Here is a 21,651-nt window from a genome sequence, read left to right as displayed (position 1 = left end):
CGAAAAGTATTGACTTAGTGAAAAACTCTATAGAACTTGTAACGAAATAGCGATTGACTACCCCGCTAATTGAAATAATATTCGAAAATATTACCTCAACTAACCAAGATAGCCATCGTTACACCCTTAGCTTAGCTCAGTCACTCAGGTGTGTGTTCGTCTTGTCCTAACCTCAGATATGAACTATGAAAATTGGAATTGAAGCAAACAAAACAATAATTTTAACTAATCATGTTTATTGTTCATAAAGATATAATAAATAAAATGACTTAGTAAATTGCATTAACAAATGTATTCAAATTCTTGCCAAAAACTAACAATTCTGGATTATACTTATGGCTTTTGGTAGCTGATGGTATCTTCTTGATGTCGTATGGTACTGCTGCTGGTTCTGCAACGGGCTCTGGGGTTGTAGGTGTTGTATTCCACCAGGCCTACGGATGTTGGTCGTTGCAGTCTTGGTTATGTGGTTGCAGCCCTGATGACATGGTCCTCGTTGTTGTATCGCCGGCGATTTGAGGGTTGTTGAAACTCCCGGAGGGAGAAAAGTGGTTTCTTTCCAAAAAACTATAAAATAGAGACACATATCAATCATCAAGAAGAAAAACCAACGTGTGCCATCTGCCGTTCTAATCGTCAGAAAGAGTAGCAGATGACAAGAATAAATCAAATGAAATTTAGATGAGAATAGTTAAAATTCTGATTACTAAACGTGCATACATGTAAATTAAAAGATAATTATATTTGAAACTAAAATATCAGAACACATGGTCTGACATTGGAAGTTAGGTTAGATAAAAAACAATTAGAAAAACTGTTAGACGGAGAAATATAATCACAATATAATGTTATCCTTACCCCAAGAGATGATTTGATGAAATAGAAATGATTTATTTTTCGAATTACATGCCTTTTTAAGGATTAATTTTTCCCTTCCAGTGTATGTCAGGGAGTAGGGAGTCAAGTCGATGAAGTGACACTGTCATTGAAAACGACATTTAAAATGACAACCAAGTACTATGAAGTAGCGGCATGTTCCGTATTGAAAATACAGATATTTGGAGAGTATGAATATACGAGGTATGTTCAGTATGATGATTTAAATGAAAGAGATATATTAAATAGAAGATAATAAAAGAGGGTAATAAAAGAGAGCGCCAACCGATTTTTAAAGGGGAAAATGGGTAAACCAATTAGAAGAAGATGATGATTAATGAAATATTAAAGAAAATAAGATAAAATAATTATTTAAAAATAAAATATCAAAGATGTGACGTTTGTAACGTTACAAACTTAAAGGTTGCTTAGAATTAGTCAGTTTATCCAATTCCGGACTTATCTTGAACGTATGTTTTTCAACCGAGAAGGGGTGAAACACCCCTAGGGCAGAAGCGCACATCGGCACAATAGGTATCACTTTTTTTTGTTTGACATGTTAGCTATATGTATGCCAAATTTCATCTCAATCCGAACAGTTATTTACAGCAAAAACCGTGAGTAAATAGCCTATAAATTAGCTTGAGTTTTTATGATATAATGATTTTATGATGATTTATATTTAATGTTTTAGGCGGGGGTCCGCATCAAAACTGGATCCAGGGCCCGTTGATCTATCAGTAGCACGCTACTGTACATAATTCTTTGACAAAACCATGGAGTTCTGGGCCTTGGAAGCGATTTATTTTTATTAATGTTTCTTTCACCAAGAAACATTTTACTCCAAATTTTCTTACAAATTACAATGTAAAATTAATTTGCTTGTATTATGATAGTTAATTATGTAAGAGCTATTTGTATTATGTAAGAATATTATGAAACCATCTCGTTCCGCCATCTTTTGCGTAATATTAAAAGTACATTGCAACATTTGTCGAAAATATCCACCCATAGTATAGTTTTCTGTACAACTTTCACCAGCTCTTAATATCTGTTTTTATTATTGGTAGATGGCGCCACCGTGGAATAAAGCCAGCCAAACATCAACCAAAGCTCGTGATGCCTGATATTTTTTAAACTAGATGGCACTGTCAGCGGTTGTCGCCGCTCGTATTACAGCAAAATAATATTCGTCCTATGTTGCCACGTCATTTCCGTTAAAATAAATAATGGGGAATATAATTTTAGATTTGAAAATATAAAAAATATTTTTGTTATAATATAACACTGAAAGTGCAGTAGTAAGAATTATGTTTAACACATAAATCGAAGAAATTAACCCATCTTGATAGAGAAAAATTAACCAAGAGATTTTAAAATTGTATTATGAAGTTGTAAAGCTCGGAGGATAAGTTATTATTGCTTGGGATCATAGACCATTATGAATTAACAAGCTTGGCACAAAATGTATTACGGGAGAAAATATAAACAAGAATATTTTACCGGCTCAGATTAAAATGGCAAGCAAATTATATGGAATCCGAAAGAGAGAGCCATCCTTTAAACAGCGGCATCCTAACCTCTTAAAAAAGATGGTTTTATTCAGAGTCCAACAAAAATTTTATAAAAATTATTAATAGCATTAGGTCAAAGCTTTAACGCCTTTACGAAACTGCAAAATTAATGTATCAGACACTCCAAATTGCACCTCTGGAAAATATGGAGATTTAACACACATTCTCTTCTAATGTAAAAAAAAAACAAGAAAATATTGCATGTTTTTATGAAGACTTGCAAAAACTGAATCTCTGCTTCTCATTTCACTTAAATAAATTAATTTTCTCTGAAAACGTAGAAATCATTAATTGTATTTTTAGGTTAATTAGAAAATGAAAATATAGATATGGGAGCGTTCAAGTATTACGTAACGAAATTTTTGAAGATTTTTGACCCCCCCTCCCCCCATGTAACGCACCGTAACGTTTTTATGTACCCCCTTCTAGGTTGCGAAAAGTACCTACCGGAAACTCGGTAAAAGAACTTTGTTATTATTTTAATCGCATTTGAGGTAATAATAAAAATTTACAATCATCATCCAGCCTCAAAAGTCCACTGCTGAACATAGGCCTCCTCCCCTTGTTTCCAACCACGTCTATACTGCGCCGCTCTCATCCAGTTTTTATTTAGTTTTCTTACGTCGTCTGTCCATCTTGTAGGCGGTCGACCGACTCTTCTCTTGTCTTCTCTTGGCCTCCATTCTAATAACCTTTTTGTCCATCGCCCATCTGTCATTCTGGCTATGTGTCCTGCCCATCTCCACTTCAACCTGGCTATCCTTTTGATGACGTAAGTCACCTTTGTTCTTCTCCTGATTTCTTCGTTTTTGATTTTGTCTCGCAGAGTTATTCCTAACATTGACCGCTCCATTCTTCTCTGCGTTAATCTTAGTTTGGTAGCAGAGGCTTTAGGTAAGGTGTGTTTCTGATCCGTACGTCAAGACTGGGAGGACGCACTGATCAAATACCTTTCTCTTTAGGCATGTGGGTGTGGGCAACTCACTTTTAAAAGTTTCTCTCAGTTTTCCAAATGCTGCCCACCCAAAAACGATTCTTCTTTTTAGTTCATGTGTCTGGTTATCCCTTGTAATGTAATTTCATGTCCCATGACATGAAATATGTCCAAGACTTACAATAATAATCTTTTATTACTAATTTTACATTTACATTTACGTTTTCCCTGCTTGGGTCCTTACATACATTCTTACATACATTTTTGGCTTCATCCATTACTGTTCTTCTCATGCATCTATTTTATCTTTTTTAATAAAAACTTAAAATAAAATAAAATAAAAATAACATATTTATTATTTCAACATTTTATTTTGCTTAGTAAAAATTTTTGTATAACAAATAATATACGATGTTGCCAGTAGTTTGGGAAAGACAGTGAAAAAAATGTGTAAAACTTTTTGTTCTTCAACGCCTGTATCGTGAAAACGCATGCCGTTACAAAAATTTTATACTAAGCAAACCATAATTATTTTTCAGTTTTTCACCTATCTTAGAGATCGTGTTACCTTTTTCTGAAACACCCTGTATATACATATAAGAAGGCACTTATGGAATAAAATTATTTCTGTCCTTGTTTTAATCAATTTTAAAAACGCTGAGACCCGTAGATTTCCATATATAAAAATGTGTGTTTTTTAAACATAAATTTAAATGTACAGGGTGATTCATGCCAGCCTACCGTAGTCCATAAGCTTTATTTTTTAACACCCTGTAAATTTTTATATTTTTAAAACAATCTGATTTCGTGGTCTTTATGAATAATACAGGGTGATCATTTAAAATTATAATGTATGGAAACCACTTATGGAATAAAATTGTTTTTGTCATGTGTCATTATTTTAGAAAATTATAAAAACGCTAGGATACGCCAACTTTTACATTCAACTATGTACAATTTAAACATAAATTTGAATATACAGGGTGATTCACTTAAGTCTAGCATAGTCCATTATCTTTAATTTTAATTAAACACCCTGTATATTTTTGTTTTTAGAAGCTGCTTAACAACCTCATCTCAAAAATGTGTATTATGTAGCGTCTATTATGAATAATGCAAGGAAAAATTTTGAAATTATGTATAATTTTCGTCAAGATATTAATCACATAAAACTTTGACATTAATAAGTACTTAATTCTTAATTCAGGAATCACACTTAAAATAAGGGTATTACTTTTTTTTGAAATATCTATCAATTTTCTAAACTAAGTAGGTAAACAATATAGTGGGTTTTGTATTTAAAGCTTTTTATTTAAAGACTTTTTAAATAATTCGAAAATTTGCGTATTTAAAACATTAATGAATACCTACTGCAGAAAACGATTTCAGAAAACATACATGATTTATGAACATGTAGTTCCCTCTTCATCCTCTTAAATCCCATCTGTATCTTTTTATCTTGTGTTGTGGAGAAAGGTCCAGCTAATTGTAATAGGTCCAAGGTCATACCTTGGGAAGAGACCAATGTCCCCCAGTTTCACTTAACAATATCCAACTTCCTCAATCATTTAGCACCATAAGTATACCTAGAAATACGTCTTGACTCAAAACTCAATTGGAAAGGACATATTCTTAAGAAGCGTAAACAAATTGACCTACGAATGAAAGATCTAAACTGGCTATTATTAGTGTAGGTAGTAAATCGAAAATGATCCTGAAAATAAAATCCTTATCTACAAAGCTGTCATAACACCTATCTGGACGTACGGAATCCAACCTCTAAAATAGTTTGGCAAATGTCGAATTCTGATCTGAAAAAAACTTTAAAATCTTTTAGAGACATTAATACCCCAAACAAAAAGTCAGATAAAGTATCTCTAAAATATCGCTCTAAGGGTTACAGCTACCAGAGATTCAGTTAGATCGGACAAGATTTTGTCAAATGCGGCTGGAAAAAAAACTGTTGCACAAACAGATACAAGTGCAAAAAGACAATGATACTCCGCAATTCTAAGTGTCACCAAAACACTCCATGGAAAAATAAATACATAATAATTTTTATAATTGAGATATAATTATTGGTTTTATAAAAAACACTGATTATTTTTTATATGACTGTTTGTAATACCAGTTGTTCATTTGTTGTACATTTAGTATTAAGTATTCGTTCCATATGTTTCGGGTTTTGCTACGCTGTTGTCGTTTATAATGATTCCATTTTTATTTTTTATTTAGTGTATTTGTTGTCGGCCTTTGTTATTTAGAGTTTTTAACACTTTCATACTCTTGTTTTTTTCTATATTTTCGATTTTTTTCGGTATTGTTAGCGCGCATATCACTGCATAATTAGAACAAATACAAATTAGCACAATAGAACAAAAAATGACCTTGGTTTAATGAATTTAGTTAATTTGAAGACAGAATTCCGCTCTAATATCTGTTGATTATTTAGTACCTACACACTACCTACACTTGAGTCCACTATTCTTCACCCGTGCGTCATTAATACCTGGCGAGATAAAACACATACTTTTTATCTAGCATCATTCTCTTCCACGCATGAAACTTAAGACAAACCAGCTATCGCCTGTTATTAAGTAAAAACACATGTTATTTTTATGAACGCTCTAGACTCAGTACATTGAAAAGAGATAGGTACAAAAAAAAGAATGTGTGTGTACTTTGTACGCACGTAAGAAGTTATACTTCTAAATATGATTTCAATGAAATAAATATACTTTCGAACAGTTTATTTGTATTTTATTTAAAGATTAAATTAATTTTTACTTAGGTACTACTTTCCAAAAAATTTTATTAAAACAATACCAAAAATTAAAAAAAGATTAGAAAACACTAGGATTCGAACCGGGGTCCTCTTGATCTCCAGTCCAACGCTCTACCACAGAGCTAAACCCTTTTGTTTATCCGGGCTACAAGATTTCTCAGACATAGTGACAAACAGACGAAGTGAATTATAAAATACTTTAAATATTATTACTTATTATCTTATTCCCGAGGTAGACAAGTCCAAATACACAAAAATTATAATAATAGAATTTATGATATAAATGTTAAAAGTACAATTTTAAGGCACGTATGTGAAAGTTTCGTGTGAAAGATTCGCTTCGCTCATTCTGCAATTCACATAAGTGCCTTAAAAATATACTTTTTAACACGTACCTATATCATACAATATTTTTTCTACAAATGTCTTATATTATCAACAATTATAATTTATTCATTATCAATTACAGGACAATACCTACAAAAACTTTTACTTGAACTTGACTGACATTCCATTTTTATATTTTTCTTAACATTACATCAAAACTGCCTATATTGTCAATACGTAAATCAGAATAACATCTACTTTTATTTTTGTATATTCTAACAAATTTTAATAGTTCTTTTCTACAAACGTATTAAAAATGCAATAATACAGTTTAAATTAAATTTTAAAAAACCTTTTAAACCACCTTTTCCAAATTGCGCAAGTTGTATTATTAATAATAATGCTAATAAATAAAATATAAATATTTTGACGTTTCACAATTTGACAATTCACTTTTAACTGCAGTGCCTTAAATTTTTTAAAGCACTGGTGCTTTAAAGTAGCATTTTTAACGCTCCTTTGGAGTGCTATAAATTGCATTTTTAACACGTTTGTAGAAAAATATATTTAAAAACACTAATATATTCTTTCCACACCTTTTTTGGACTGATACATACATAAATTAAAACATTTAGTAACTAACTCCATACTGCTTGTGTGCGCATGCGCGCAGATTAATAAAATTTCACCCTCAATGAAATCGCGCCTAAAGAAGTATAACTTCAAAAAGACGATTGGGGATGTTTTCACATTTTAAGTAGGTACACACAATTTGTGACGTTTCTGGTATGTTTGTGTACTTTTGTGGCTCTCAGTTTGTTGAATTGTTTGCTGTTATTTTGTCGAATTTTTGCATTTTGAAGTTTTTTATAGTACACAAACAGTTGTTTTCACAACTAATTTTATATTGGAGTTTGAAATTTAATGGTAAGTGTACCTATCTATTTTATTTTACGATTAATTTTTACAACGTAGACAAAGCTAACCGCATTGACACAGTTAAGGAATGGTTGTGGACAATTCGACGTAAATCTCAGGATCGAATTGTTTTGTAATGCCCCTTTGTCCGCTTCTTCTCGATCGACGATGGTAAATAAATGTTTGAGTGTGGAGTAAAAGTATGGTTTTATTGACAGCTTCATATAATTACACTATAGATGATGTTCAGGGCCCAGAGCACGCCAAATAGAATTCTATTTTGCTGACGTCACAAAATAGAATTTCATAATGGGAGAATCGACGGTTGCTAGGCAACGTGACGTCACTAAAATAGAATTCTATTTGGCGTGCTCCCGCACCAGGTAACTTTCTATGATAGACTGCCCTTAATGACAGCTACTGATAATAATTACACTCGGCGTAACTTCTAACAACGACTTACGCACTTGTTAACGAGGTAACTATTTCAATTAGACTGCAACCCAAAATAGTCCCTTTGGTTAATTTATAATCTCGTCAAAATATACAATTCAAATACAAATACAAATAATTCAATACAAATCAAAAGTTGCATGACAATCGAACTACGGACTTGGCATGTTGAAAGATTGCAACTACAGTTTAAAGGAAGCTATTGCAAAACTTATAAAGTTCAATTGGAAAATATATTATTTGGCAATTTATTAAGTTTTCAGGTTGAATGGACTCTAATTATTAAAATATTACTCGATGTCTCCCAATGTTTCAATTATACACGGTGAAACTATAAAAGTTTAGGAAGTTAAGAAAAAATGTGAGATTACAAATTAAGGGATTAATTTGAGATTGACCAGTTGTTTGTGTTTAAGTTTCAGCCAAAGTGAATAAAATAACAAAATGGAAATCCTGAACTTTTTTATAAATTGTTTATTTATTTATTAATCAATTATATTAAAAGAATTTATTAACTTACTTCAAATGTAGGTAGTTATAATCATGCACCAAAATTTTAAAGCAAAACTTCAGTACATTTGACATTCTATTTATTTGATAACGTCAAATTTTATACTATAACCCGTGATCGGAATAATATTCACGTGCCGTTGCGTTTAGTAAATTTCAGACTTATTTCGGATGCTTTAAATGATGCCGCACGGATAAGAACCCTGAACTCAACATTTATGTTCATAATTGCAGCAATTTAGATTTATTCTCAAAATTTAGGTGCTAAACGGAAATTATCGTAATGCACTTGGCAACGTCGCATTCAAGACTGCCTAGACTTGAAATCGATACTTTCATTTTGACGTTATGTAAGTGAATTTGCGATGTAAATCGCTGAGTAGTTCCAACTGGTAGGTCTGTTTCTTGTTTTTTATCGGCAGGAATAAGCACTAAGGCGTGGATATCATTTTTCAAAGGGAGCCAGATTTAATATATTTAATTTAAAAATGCAACAAATTCAATAGTTATGGCGTTATAGAAGCTCATAGTGCCTTGATTGAACTCTTTCAAGAAATAGGACAATGGGGTTAACATTCTTAGGATTTTCTTTTTACTTCTTCTTCTTAGATGTAGCTCACTGACTACATCGCCATCTTTTTTGGGAGAATTATTATGAACATGACTGTTTTTCTTAGATTAGTATTCCTGGTTTCCTGTTATTATTACCTAATTTTTCTTAGTTAGTCATGTCACTCTTAACTCTTACTAGGTTTGTTTTCCACCTGACTCACTCTTAGATTTGGTTGTTTATATTTAAAGATCATGCATAATTTTTATTTCACAATTTTTTGAAAATAATTATTGTCGGATTGGAAATTAGAATAGGGCTTTTCATTCACAGTCATTTGTTTCGAGCTTCTGTCATGTGTCACATAATTTTAATATGTATATCTACGTCATACGTTATGCTATATACCAATGATACAAACCAAAGACGTATGGCGTAGATATATTAATATTATGTGACACATGACAGAAGCTCGAAACAAATGACAATCGATGAAAAGCCCTATATTGTGATTGTGAAGACAAACTCTCGAGGAAAAAGGTTTAAAACTTAGTAGGACATGTGAACTTAGTAGGTTTAAAACTTAGTGTGACGTTATATTTTCTCTATATTATTGTATGGAGCGAAGGCATGGACGCTTACAGACACCACTATTAAAAGACTTGCAGCATTTGAGATGTGGTATTATAGAAGAAACTGGCGTAAAATTACTTCATCTACTCTGTAACCAAATATGGCATTCTAAACAATGGCCCGAAGACTGGACAAAATCTACAATAACAACAATTCATAAAAAAGGCAGCTTCCATAAATGCGACAATTATAGAACTATTTCTCTTATATCACATGCCAGTAAAATAAAGCTACATATAATCAATGAGAGACTAAAAACATTCCTTCAAAGAGAAATTCCACAAGAGCAAAATTTACTTTGGATTTACCAAAGGTAGAGGTACTCGAGAACACCTGTTGAATATAGACAGATAATCGAAAAATCTAAGGAATTCAATATTCCACTGTCCATAAGCTTTATAGATTATCGTAAGGCGTTCGACAGGGTCAAGTGGAGACACTTATGACGAATACTAAAAGAAGTAGACGTACTCCAACACCAGGCGCGGATACAGAGGGGGGTCAACGGGTCCATGGACCCCTATTGTATTTAGTCTATAAGTATTTCTTTTATTATTTATTACTTTTTTTGTCAACCAGAGCTCAATTCTTTTAATACCGTAGGTATCTGAGATGACTGAATTTTATCCTTAGAGTAAGTGTGAGTCGTATGACTAAATCTGGACAATAAAATATTTGCGGTACGTCTGACCCTCCTATTATTAATTTCTAGATCCGGGCATGCCCAACCTTGAAGGATGGAAAAAAGACATCTCAATAAATGGTCATAAAATAAACAACCTACGTTTCGCAGATGACACAGCCCTTCTTGCAAATAGTCAAGCAGAGCTTATTGATCTTATACGACTGGTTGAAAACGAGAGTCAAATATTTGGTCTGCAATTAAACATATCAAAGACAAAGATCATGATAGTGGATAGACTACATAACATACATCCACACATAACCACAATTGGTCGGTTTGAGGTTGTGAGCTCATACTTATATCTGGGATCATTATTCACAAACACAGGGTCACTACAGGAAATAAGAAATAAAACGTAGATGTGATCTAGCAAAAGTCGCTACAGCAAAAATGACCACAATATGGAAGGACTGTCAAATTTCAAGAGCGTTAAATATCAGGTTGATCAACTGCTTAATATTCCCAATACTGACCTACGGATGTGAATCTTGGACCCTGAGAAATTCGGGAAGAAGAAAGACAGACACCACTGAAATGTTCTGTTGGAGACGAATGCTACGAATTCTTTGGACCGACCATAGAATAAATAATTCAATTTTAAGAGAGCTAAAAGTTAGCCAACGACTCTCCAGTAAAGTCCATCTTCAACAATTAAAATATTTTGAATATGTTATGAGAGCAAACACAGAAAACATGGAAAGACCCATTATACAAGGAAAGGTGGAAGGCCGAAGATCACGAGGAGGATCCCCAACAAGGTGGATCGATCAAATTACGGGAATATGCAAAAGACCTATGCATGAGTTTAAAGAAATGACCAGAGACAGAGATCTTTGGAGACGGACAATACACGACATCACGTCGACCACTACACTCCCTCCGGAGGTCAGGATTGAAGAGAGAGAGATTATAGAAGAATGCTGAGAATATCATGGACAGCAAGGATCACCAACCAGGAAGTTCTAGGAAGAATGAAGAAGGAACCGGAGATTGTGTTTACCATCAAACGCATAAAATTGCAGTATCTGCGACACGTTATGAGAAATCAGCACCGCAAGGTAAACCCAAAGGTACGCGAGGACCAGGTAGAAGGAGAATGTCATGGCTGCGGAATTTGAGAACATGGTTTAAGAACGGAACTGTTTCGAGCTGCAGCGAGCAAAGTTATGATTGCCAATATGATTTTCAACATCCGAAACGGAGAAACGGATAGGAACCAGAAGAAGAAGAAGGACAAGAACAGAATATTTGGAACATTCAGTTGAAGATTGGAAATAACAGCAAATACCTAAAATGATATCTTTGGATGGTATAATGATTCTAAAAAGTAGGTAATAGTTCCTCCATCACTGTGGACAGCGATGCAGGAACTTGGCTTTCCAAAAAAACTAGTCACTTTGATAGGGATGTGTATCTAACGGTTACGATGCAAGCTGAGAGTTGGACAATGGACAACAATACTAGGAGGCATTTGAAATGAACAATGGAGAGAATGACAGGGAGATGCACTTTCGCCACAACTCTACAACTTAGCTCTGAAACACATAATCAGAAGTGGAAGAATCGAAAAAACGACTACAGTATTTTATCAAGAAGGGCCAAACTTATCTACGGTTGGCATTTCCAAACGGTATCGATCTATTAAAAAACACCAGAATAAGGATGAAGAAGACTTTTGTCAGGTTCTAGAGGGAATCAACGAAGATGGGGCTCCTTATCAATGAAAGTAAAACGAAATATACTTATGTAGGTATATGAGGCGCAATAACCAAAGCAGAGACAGGATCGGTCAGAACATCACCATCGATGACTTTAACTTTGAGCGTGTTAGATAATTTATGTATCTTACAACAATAACTGAAGACTGAAGACAATAACGGATAACAAGAAATAAACAATAGGATACAAGACGGCAACAAATATCTTTATGCCCTTTAAAACCTTAATAAAATCAAAACAACTAACAAAATATACAAAGATACAACTAAGTAAATATTATAAAAATATAAAACAATCATACGACCAGTAGTGACGTATGGCAAACGAAGAGAGACTACCTACCTGTTTGGGAAGAAAGATCCTAAAGAAAATCTTTGGGCCTGTGCTTGATGCTTGTTCATGCTATGATTGTTCAAGACAAAGAAGAGGGTCGAGTCAGCTAAAACCCACGAAGGGTTCTAACGCCACAGAGTAAGTTAGTAAGACATCATTGTCCTATCTAATCATTAGAATTTTAAGAAAAGTTTACACAATAAAAAAGAAATTTCTGAAAGTGTATAGAACATGTGCAGATAATAACAAGAGCGAACTTGCGAATAATAAACTCCTTGACCGTACTTAGGTATAAGAAAAATCAGCCGATAAAAGAAGGAAGACGTGAAAAGAGAAGAATCTCTGGCTAACAAAACTGTACATCTGGTTTTACATAATTAGCCACAGATCTCTTCTGTGCTATTCTTATAAAAAACACGATTATAACCGAATATGTTAACACTAAAAATAGAATCTCGTTTTTAGATGTCATTTTCTAATTAAATCGATTTTTCAAGTCTTCTTATAGGTATTTGAGTGCAATTAGAACGAAAACATGCATTGTTTCGGAAAAATTCAAACAAGCTTATATTTTTCTAAAACTTTTTTTTGTTAGTTTATGTACATGTTAAAGTAAAAAGTTCTACTCGCAGATTTGGCCGCTAATTGTTTATTAATTGTTTAAACAATAACAATTGTTTTGTATAAATAATTTTAAAAATATCGCTGAATTCATCATTTTACTTTGATCAAATATGTTTCTATTTTGTTTTTGATCATGCTGAATCCGAATATGGCATTACAATTTGAAAATTCTTATACAGAGGCTCTTATACAGTATGTCTGCGTAGCTAGGAACCACATGGAAAACTTTTTTATTATCAATTTAACGAAAAAAAGTTATTCTTCATGAAATGCTCTGGATAGCCAAAAATCTAAAATTCAACCATTAGATATCAAATTTTATCAATTTTATACCTACGAGTTATGTCAAAAATATGAATTTCGTTAAAGAGTAAAGTACCTTTATATTCCAAAATATCAAAAAATGTTATTACGAAAATTTGTTTGAAATTAAAAATCATGTTTAAATATACAATTACATCATTACATCATTTTAATCAAATAAAAGGTGTTCAATTTTTTCTCAAATTACGGATACTCATCATCATTTTATTACAATTAAGATAACTATTTTATTCACTGTTACGAAAAAAAGTTATTCTTCATAAAATACTCTCCCTGGTCTAAAATCTAAGCTACAACCATCAGATATCAAACTTTTTTAATTTTATACGAGGTATGTAAAAAATAGGAATTTTTCTTAAGAGTTAAGTGCCTTTATTATTCACAATATTTTAATTAGAAGGATGTAATTGAACACTAAAACAAATTTTTTAATTCTAAACAACTTTTCTTAATAAATATTTTCGATATTGTAAAATGTAGGTAAAGGTACTTTACCCTTGAGTGAAATTCATATTTTTGACATACCTCGTATAAAGTTAATTAAATTTGATATTTGATGATTGCTTCGTAGATTATGTACGATGCAGAGTATTTTATAAAGAATAACTTTTTTTCGTAAAACTGATAACAAAAAAGTTATCAATAGGTTCCAAGTTACGCCGACATAGGTACTGTATAAGAGCTAAAAAAAATGTTTTTTGCCGAACATTCATTATTGTTGAAGCTTATTATTAAATGTATTTTAGGTAAGTTTTACAAAAAAAAGTTTTGATCACATTGTATAAACATTTTTTTAGCTGGTAATTTTCGGTGTTTGTATTACATAATTTGTTATCTTTCTTAATTTTCTCAAAAAGAAAAAGTTTATTTCATTTTTAAAGTAAAATAATTCAGTGCATTTTAAAGACTAGGTATATTAGACTGGGAGATATTATACAGAAGTTCAGCCACGATTTTCTAAGTCCTGCCTTTTGCAATACTGGAAGGGTAGACGATGTAATTACAATCTGTGGAAACATCCACAAATTTCCTGTGACATTTTCCTGTAAAAATTAGATTTTCCCAAAAAATAAAAATTGGGTTTTGCGATGAATTTCTAAGTCCTGCCATATCCGTAGATAGACAGGATACTATCGATTTTATGAAGAAAATTTTTTGGGCAGGACGGTCGCAAAAGTACTTAGGGAGTATACATATATACAAATATGTAATGAAAATAATGAAATTTTCATGATTTTCTAAGTCCTGCCAACTTAATAAACTAAACATATTTATTTCAAAATGATCAAAAAAATATTGGCATGACGTCTCCTAATGTTTAAGTATACTTGTCCCTTGGAAAATTCTGCGGAAAATTCTCACCCTGATTCCGTGATTTTCTAAGTCCTGCCTTTAAAAAGTTATAATACTCAAATACAATCAATACCTTTTTGGTACTCGGCAGGAAGGTTAAACGGTTCTTGTAAGACGGCAGGAGTCCTAGATTTGTAAGAAAATTCGTTAAAAAGTCAACGATTTTCTAAGTCATGCCATTTTGCACATGTTTCAAGAATCTTAATATAAGTCTATATACAAAGAGGCAGGATGGTTTTATGGTTATTTTGTATACAGGGTGGGGCATTAGTGTGGGCTAGTCCAATTACTCGTTTGTCGTAAGATATACGAAAAAAGTTTTTTAGGTAAAACATGTGCCACAGATAGGACTATAATTTAACAGTATTTTCTAATATACAGGGCTACCCGTTTTCACAGGGTGACAAAAATTTATGTTTTTTTAAATGGAATACCCTGTATATTTTTACATTTTTGGATTCTACTCGATGTTCTCTTTAATAAAATATAGTGTTTTGAAATATTATACGAGGTAGTTTAAAATATAATTACGTTTTTTTTTAATTTTGTAGGAACATTCACACCCTATACATATTGTTAGTGATTTGATATCCAAACTTCTATTAATTTATGTTTAAACGATTTTTAATATAGTCTACTATTGTCAGTTATTAATAGTATACCAAAATGTTTAATTTTAGTATACGGAGTTGGTTGAAACTTGAAACTTGGAATGAGTATTTTTTGAGTTTTCTTACACTCAACGAAAAAGGTACGTAATATCAATAAAAATGTTAATTCAGACAACAAACGCAATACTTAAAATTTGTCCAATTCTTGGTTTTATTGGAACAACAAAGCGATGTTAATCAATTCATTATTTTCGTTAGTTGAGCCAATGTATTACGTTTATTGAATGGACGAACATTCATTATGTATACCATAATATCACTTTATTGATATTACGAACTCAGTTCATTGAGTCAACGAACACTATTTATTGAAACAATGAACTTTCATTATGTATACCATAATCTCACTTTATTGATATTACGAACTCTGTTCATTGAGTCAACGAACACTATTTATTGACACAACAACGTCGTTAATTGACCGACGAAGACAATTCGTTGTGCCAATAACAGTGTTATTTCTCCTAACGTATTTCGTTTATTTCTACAATTATTTCCGTTTATTGTTACAATTAATTCCGTTCATTGGCACAATAAATACGGTTATTCTTACAACCAATTCTACTCATTCTTACAATCAGTTTCGTTCATTCCTACTATGAACGTATTTTATATTAATAATTACTGAATGCATTAGCCCAATGTATCATATTAATTGATTAATAATAATTTTTTAAATCCCCTTTTTTGTCCTTAACCTTTAGGACTTTACACTGTTTGATTTCTCATAATTATTATATCGCTTATACAGTGCACTGGAATAAGTGTTACACTCCCCCCACCCTTATTAACTTATTCATTTTTAGCACATAAGCAAAACGCTCAGATAGGTCTATTTTTAAAATTATCAAAGTATATTATAACATCAATGTTTCGAACTTTACACGATCCCTCTTCAGGTGACAGGCGTAACTTTGATTTTTTTTAATGGGAAAGTACATCATGTGACAGCTCAATTAAAAATGTTTGAAATGGTGATTTCAAAAATGTATAACACTTTAATCATTTTTGAGAGCGCAGGGGCAAAATTTCGATCGAATTATTTTTAAACGCATTCATTTTTTTGGAATCATGAGAAAACTAATAAGTATTTTTGAAAAATTTAACCGCAGAATAAAAGACTACATTATTACTGAGGGCTGAAAGTCCCTTAGAATAAACAAAAAGTTTCTTTTGAATAGTATATTTGAAATAAAAAAATCATACTAAATTTTCTCTTTTGCACCCCTGTGACTTATTAAAATAATCATTATAGAAGTTCTCAGGGACGTCAGACCCTCGATAATACTGTAATATTTTATTCTGCGTTTAAATTTTCAAAAATACTAATGATTTTTTTCATTCAGGATTCGAAAATTCATTTTCAGTTCATCTTATAAATAACATCACAAGACAATATTAAAAGTAAACACTTACAAACATAAGACACTGACAAGTTTATTTTTAATTAGAATGTTCTCCCGTATTTACCTTATCAGAAAAAACTTACTTTTATTCAAATATAAAAAATAAGTAATATCTTATCCTTATCTTCCTTCTACTACGGACTACACTTGGAAACAAAATGCAATTATTATTCGGCACTTTCAAGGAAAAGCCGTTACATTTCAAATGGTCAAGCAAAACATTTATTGTCTCAACAACCACGATTATTGTCACAATTAACGCATTGATTGTGGGAATTAAAGGCAGTAGTACATTAATTAATGCATTCGTTGGCACAACAATCAGTGTACATCTATTCAATAATCATATATTACTCTATATTAACAACATTTGTACATTGTTTTAATGAAATCTGTACGTTGTCACGATAAACCAAGGTAATTGCTTGTCATCTACGAAATCAAGAACGTGAGTTGCTGCCACAATTAACAGTATTTATTAAATATACGAAACTAAGTTATTGGCTAAATAAATTGAGTGTTATTGATTAATGTACTCTAGTTATTCTCACAATTATTATTCAATCATTGTGACAATAACCAAGTACATTCGTCAATGTCTAAAATTTCGTTGAAACAACAAATTAAATTGTTGTGAGAACGAAATACTATTCAATAATCACTGTTAATCAATATTACGAACTAAATTTTTTTGAGTGTAAATGGGACACCCTGTATTTTAGTATTATAATAAAATGAAATTTTATGGTACCTTTTTATTTGCTAAGCATTTTCTATACCATATTTATATATTAATTTCGGAAGTAAATTGATGCAGACAGATTACTCAGGTGGTTTTTGGGGTTTCTGAACAAGAATGTCACATTAGAACAGATCTTTACCTAGTGCTCGGGGTGACTGATATACACGCCGTATTCTTAAATTTGGAGGCTTTCAGACACTAAAGTGATGCAAGTAGATTTCTCGAAGAGTTTTGTGGTTGCTGAACATGAATACGCCATCAGAATCGACCTCCAAAAACTCTCTTAAATTCGAGATCAGTCACCCTGGGAACCAGGTGCTCCGAGGGTCGGTTGTAATGTCATATTCGTGTTCGGCCATCCCAAAAACCATCGAATATTCTGTTTTTTTTTTTTTAATTTATTGCCGATATCCCACGAAACTCCAGATGGCGTGCCTTAGCAGCAACTCTGGGCACTAGGTGATTCAGAGGTCGGTTCTGCTTGCGTATTCGTAACTCCATAAACCTCCCAAATAACAAAATTTTGCCCTTCATACACCGATTTTGACAGGTTTATGCACTTTTGGATGCATGTTATGCACTAAAATGCAATTTCCACCCATTTTTATATTATACACCTTTTCCTGATGTTATCCTGAACACAATGCAAAAAGTTGCAAGTAGATAGATGCTGTATTTAAAAATCGATTTATTCTGGTGTTGTTAGTGTTAGTACATTTTGCTATCAAACATAGGAAACAATATCAGGATAATATCTACAATCCTACAATATCAGGAAAACGAGTTGAGTGCGGCAACTCAGCGCCTGTTACATGCGTGTGTATTTTGTGTTCGAACAAGTAAGAAGGCGGAATAAAATTGCTATGCAACAAAAATATATTGATAACAATAAACAACCTTTCATGAATATAAAACGGGCAAAACAAATCTTAAAGTCCGCCTACCAATGAAACGAGTGTGATTCATGCTAATAAAACATTTCTATTTTCTGAGAGTCGCATAAATGGCCGGACGTCTATTTGTTTAGCAGTGTTTTATTTCCATGAAACAGTGATTTACGTTTCATGTTTCTTTGATGTGCCAATAAGTTATGAGATAAAAAATATCCGTTGATCTACCCAAGACGGATGCCTATGACCAGTACTAGAAATTCACAATTGATAAAATCGATTCATCTCTGGAAGAGAAATAAACGTAGCAGTTTTCGTTTTTCTAAATAGAATTTTTCTAAACTCTTTTAAACTCAAAAAACCAAAAAACGAAAAATTTTTCACATCGATTTTTCTAGAACACTGCGTATTCTTCTGAGTTAAAGCAAAAGTACCTTTTAGTACAAAACTATCCCAGAATTTAATAATCCAGTGTCAGAGATGCTTAAAAGTTAGACAGAAAAGTTATTCGATAATATATCCGTTTCCGTACCCAAACGGACCCCTATGACCGGTACTAAAAATTGACAATTGATAATTGACATTTGACAATTGACCTCTGGAAGATAAATAAGTGTACCAGTTTTCGTTTTTCCAAATAAAAGCGTTCTGCAGCTATTTTAAAGAAACTAATTACAAGACTTCGATATGCTTCTTCTAGACGAAGCATATCGAAGTAGAGGTCGTCCGCCAACCAGATGGTCTGACGACATTTGTAAAGTTGTAAACGGTTTTAGATTAGTGTTTTTTAAGCATACTCGACATGGTATGACTCAAGAAAAATGTGGTGATATGAATATGTTTGTATAACACCCTGAAATAATTTTACAGACAGATAATTCAATTTTTTTATACGAAATAACTATACAACCATCCTGCCTCTTTGAAAATAGATTTATATTAACCTTCTTGAGATATGTGCGAAATGGCATGACTTAGAAAATCGTGTAATTTTCCACGAATTTTCTTACAAATTTTTTAACTATATATAGTAAAAAAGGTGTAACTAAACATCCTGCCATTTTGCATAATGTATACTGAAATTATTTATTTTGTAACAAAATTTATTTTATGACTTAGAAAATCACGGAACCAGAGTGAAAATTTTATACAAAATTTTCCAAGAAACAAGTGCAGTTAAACATTAGGTGACGTCATGCCAATATTTTTTTTGGTCATTTTGAAATAAATATAATTAATTTATTAAGTTGGCAGGACTTAGAAAATCATGAAAATTTCATTATTTTCATTACATATTTGTATATATGTATACTCCCTAAGTACTTTTGCGACCGTCCTGCCCAAAAAATTTTCTTCATAAAATAGATAGTATCCTGTTATTTTATGGATATGGCAGGACTTAAAAATTCATCGCAACTCCCAATTTTTTTATTCATGGAAAATCTAATTTTCACAGAAAAATGTCACAGGAAACCCGTGAATTTTTTCACAAATTGTAAGTACCTTCTCTAACCTTCCAGTATTGCAAAGGGCAGGACTTAGAAAATCGTGGTTGAACTTCTGTTAATATCTCCCGGTTTATATCCTAAGCTTTAAAAAAGCACTTATAAAGCTGTAATAGATCTGTTCAAACTTGAGTAATGCCGTCTTAAACTGGTGGTATTTTTATAAAACTACGAAGATTTCAAAAATTACATTTTTTGAGACGTCATATAATTTGAATTAAATTTTTGAGATTTTTTTGAATGAAACATCATTTAGTAAGATGCTTGAAAGGTAAGTTGTGCAAAATTGAGAGTTTTATAAGAGAAATTGTATTAGTTACACATTTTTAAATCATTTTTAAACAAAATTCATATAAGGCTCACTTTCCGCCCACACCGTACTTATGCCCATACATTTTATTTATTTTTATTATAACCATAAGATAGCTTAATTATTCTTCTTTCATGTACAATTTGTAAAATTTCATTTGATCCATTAGTTAAAGAATTACTTTAAAATAACTCAACCGTGCACTTCGCCGTACGCTAGTTTACTGTGCGCCAATGTTTGTGAGAAGGGTGACTTTAGCGTTATAAATAAAAAATTATAGAAGATACAGATTTCATTTTAGAAAATTCTTTATATAAGATTTTTTTGTAAAATTTTCTGAACTTTTCAATGGTCAAGTCAGTTTTTTTTTCTAAAATTTATATTTTCGGAGTTATTTAAAAAAAACATCTAATTTCGTAGTTCATTTGTTTAATAAAAAATGAAGCACCCACTTCTCGAGTAGAACTTTTTGATATGTTGTTTATTAAACATTTCTTAATGAAATTACAAAAAGTTCTATCTTGTTTGATTTTTTCCGAAGTGAAAATCTATATGCACTCCCCTAATTATTCTATCCTCACAGTGGCGGCTGGTCAGAGGAGGCAAGGGAGGCTTAGCCTCCCCATAAATTTTTTACACATGCTACACTGTTTTGTTAACTTTGCTATTTTGCTTCGCGTTAGAGAGATCGGAAAAAGTTTATTTGAACAAGTTGTTCCAAATAATGTTCTAACCCCACATACCAAATTTCATCACAAAATTCGCACTTTTAGTTTTTTCATTATTTTGTAGTCAGGATCTTAAAATTGGAGCGGAAGCTGCTGGCCGGAATATCTCACTTGATAATGCTCCGCGCAGCCCAGCAGCGTTTAAGGAGACCCATTCTCCTTAGAGCTGCATTATCGCTTAACGCACACGCTGCCAGGAGATTGGGCAAGGGTGGCTGATCGGCCAGCAGGCTCCTCTCCGATTTTAGGATCCTGACTACAAATAATGAAAAAACTAAAAGTGCGAATTTTGTGATGAAATTTGGTACCTATGTAGATTATTTGGAACAACTTGTTCAAATAAGTAGCTTTTTCCGATATATGTAATGCAGAGCAAAATATCGGTAATTCACTGCAAGGGCGGATTCAGAGAGGGGGCCATGGCCCCCTCCGAGAATTTAAAAAAATCTAAATTTAAACATTTGCAGTTCAAATGTTTTTAGTTTCAAACACATATACTGATGTGATCTTGATTATTGATATGAGATAATATTCTTATTTGTCATTTAATTTAATCAATGCATTATTAATAATCTAATTAATTTACCAGATCACATATCAATATGTTTTCAGTCTCAGGGCTTTTTATAAAATTAATTACTTACTCTCGTGGCTTCTAAGTATTTCTCAATGGTTCCTAATCGGGATAGGAAAGAAAAGAGTAAAATAATACACACATATGGGTTACAATTATAATCAAAATATTGTTTATTTTATTTAAATGGCAATCACTGCTTAATATTTGCTAGATCTTATTTTTCT

General features: G+C 32.0%; 1 long non-coding RNA gene across 1 annotated transcript; it reads right to left on the bottom strand.

Annotated features, from left to right (window-relative positions):
- Positions 1 to 216: 216 nt before the first annotated feature.
- On the bottom strand, positions 217 to 1,198 carry LOC126887666 (uncharacterized). Its single transcript, XR_007699135.1, has 2 exons — positions 859 to 1,198; positions 217 to 567 (listed from the first exon to the last, which is right to left on the bottom strand). It is a non-coding gene; the product is annotated as an uncharacterized LOC126887666 (long non-coding RNA).
- Positions 1,199 to 21,651: the final 20,453 nt, after the last annotated feature.

This window comes from Diabrotica virgifera, chromosome 7 (genome assembly GCF_917563875.1).
Source record: "Diabrotica virgifera virgifera chromosome 7, PGI_DIABVI_V3a".
Lineage (NCBI taxonomy): Eukaryota > Metazoa > Arthropoda > Insecta > Coleoptera > Chrysomelidae > Diabrotica > Diabrotica virgifera.
Note: the sequence above shows the minus strand (reverse complement) of the source record. Positions and strands in the feature narration are given on the sequence as shown.